This window comes from Battus philenor, unplaced genomic scaffold (genome assembly GCF_028537555.1).
Source record: "Battus philenor isolate CCGP_79_NKW_IND1 unplaced genomic scaffold, ilBatPhil1.0.hap1 SCAF_36, whole genome shotgun sequence".
NCBI lineage: Eukaryota > Metazoa > Arthropoda > Insecta > Lepidoptera > Papilionidae > Battus > Battus philenor.
In genome coordinates this window covers 210,001-212,500 of record NW_027181700.1, presented here as the reverse complement: position 1 = coordinate 212,500, position 2,500 = coordinate 210,001, and the positions used below count along the sequence as shown (strand labels likewise).

The 2,500-nt window shown below is 51.4% G+C and overlaps 2 non-coding genes across 2 annotated transcripts in view; both read right to left on the bottom strand.

The window, feature by feature from the left end:
• Window positions 1-5: 5 nt before the first annotated feature.
• On the bottom strand, window positions 6-162 carry LOC137927769 (5.8S ribosomal RNA). Its single transcript, XR_011107903.1, has one exon. It is a non-coding gene; the product is annotated as a 5.8S ribosomal RNA (ribosomal RNA).
• Window positions 163-969: 807 nt separating this feature from the next.
• LOC137927668 (small subunit ribosomal RNA) overlaps window positions 970-2,500 on the bottom strand; it is a 1,904-nt gene continuing 373 nt past the window's right edge. Inside the window, exon 1 of the ribosomal RNA XR_011107815.1 lies at window positions 970-2,500. This exon is cut by the window's right edge and continues 373 nt beyond it. This is a non-coding gene — a ribosomal RNA (small subunit ribosomal RNA).

Below are 2,500 nucleotides of genomic sequence, written 5' to 3'. Positions count from 1 at the left end.
ACAGCCGGCCCTCAGACAGGAGTGGTCCTGGATATTTCTCCACGGACCGCAATGTGCGTTCGAAATGTCGATGTTCAAATGTGTCCTGCAGTTCACACTATGACGCGCAGTTAACTGCGTTCTTCATCGACCCGCGAGCCAAGTGATCCACCGTCCAGGGTAATGGTTTTTTCTTAATGTTGTTATTACTTACGGTAGCGGCCTACGGCTCTCGCCGTCGGCCACTTGATTGTCCGTTTTTATGTATTAACGTCGAAAGTTGGTCGAATTCATGTGCGCCGAGGCGTTCATAAAGAAACGGCACCGAAAAAGCTTAACGCCCCGACGCGAATCCTTTAGAATGATGAACGACGACGACCCGCGCACCCCCCAACGAGCTGGCGTGACGCACGACATTGTCATCTTTCTAACCGCTTAAATTTCGTTTTGTATAGCGCCAACCGACAATAAAGGGCCTGAGCTAGGCAGTGGGGATTTTCACCGCTTCGAACGCTCCGTTTGGTATGCCCCGGTCGGCGCTCGTCTCTCGGCGTTTTTCCGCCACCCGGCCGCTTCGACGGCGGCGGAGGCAGCGGCGGCGGTAGCACTTTCGACGAATGCCACCACCGCCACCGGCCACCGCCACGGCGCCGTCGCCGCTGCGCCGTTAGGCGTAATAGACGCTAGAGACAATTATTTCACATTTTATTTTTTATACATATATACAAACACGCACACACACACGCACGCACACGCGCGCGCGCTCGTCCGCATTAGATACGAACAGCAGCGCGCGCGTACGTACATATATATGTATATATGTCGTATATATATATATCATTATGGATGTATTACATATATATATGTGTAAACACGGTATGTACGAAGTCGTCGTCGTCGTCGTCGTCGTCGTCGCAACAGCAACAACAGCAACAGCGGCGCAACAACGTTCGTGAACATATCACGCGTCTCGCACACATACACACACGTTAATGATCCTTCCGCAGGTTCCCCTACGGAAACCTTGTTACGACTTTTACTTCCTCTAAATGATCAAGTTTGGTCAACTTCCCAGCAACGCCGACGGCCGTGAAGCCACCGCGTGTCGGTCCGAAGACCTCACTAAATCATTCAATCGGTAGTAGCGACGGGCGGTGTGTACAAAGGGCAGGGACGTAATCAACGCGAGCTTATGACTCGCGCTTACTAGGAATTCCTCGTTTATGGGGGATAATTGCAAACCCCAATCCCCAGCACGAAGGAGTTTCAACGGGTTGCCCGGGCCTCTAGGCCAGGGAGAACATGCTGATTCCTTCAGTGTAGCGCGCGTGCGGCCCAGGACATCTAAGGGCATCACAGACCTGTTATTGCTCAATCTCGTGCGGCTCGAAGCCGCCGGTCCCTCTAAGAAGAATTTTAATACGTCGCCAGTGAGTTGCGCCACCGGAGCGGCGCACACCTAAATGACGACGCCTATTTAGCAGGCTAGAGTCTCGTTCGTTACCGGAATTAACCAGACAAATCGCTCCACCAACTAAGAACGGCCATGCACCACCACCCACCGAATCAAGAAAGAGCTGTTAATCTGTCAATCCTTCCGGTGTCCGGGCCTGGTGAGATTTCCCGTGTTGAGTCAAATTAAGCCGCAGGCTCCACTCCTGGTGGTGCCCTTCCGTCAATTCCTTTAAGTTTCAGCTTTGCAACCATACTCCCCCCGGAGTCCAAAATCTTTGGTTTCCCGGAAGCTGCCCGCCGAGCCATCGTAGTAACGTCGGCGGATCGCTAGATGACATATTTACGGTTAGAACTAGGGCGGTATCTAATCGCCTTCGAACCTCTAACTTTCGTTCTTGATTGATGAAAACACCTTTGGCAAATGCTTTCGCTGATGTTCGTCTTGCGACGATCCAAGAATTTCACCTCTAACGTCGCAATACGAATGCCCCCAGTTATCCCTATTAATCATTACCTCGGAGTTCTGAAAACCAACAAAATAGAACCGAGATCATATTCTATTATTCCATGCACGAAATATTCAAGCAGCATTTTGAGCCCGCTTTGAGCACTCTAATTTGTTCAAAGTAAAATTGTCGGCCCATCTCGACACTCACCGAAGAGCACCGCGATAGGATTTTGATATTGAACCGCCGTTTTACCGACGGCTCACCGACGATATGCTCCGCAGACGTGTCAGTATCACCGCGGATGCGGTGCACCGACAGCGCGGCGCACAAATGCAACTACGAGCTTTTTAACCGCAACAATTTTAGTATACGCTATTGGAGCTGGAGTTACCGCGGCTGCTGGCACCAGACTTGCCCTCCAATTGTTCCTCGTTAAAATATTTAAAGTGTACTCATTCCGATTACGAGGCCTCGTAAGAGTCCCGTATCGTTATTTTTCGTCACTACCTCCCCGTGCCGGGAGTGGGTAATTTGCGCGCCTGCTGCCTTCCTTGGATGTGGTAGCCGTTTCTCAGGCTCCCTCTCCGGAATCGAACCCTGATTCCCCGTTACCCGTG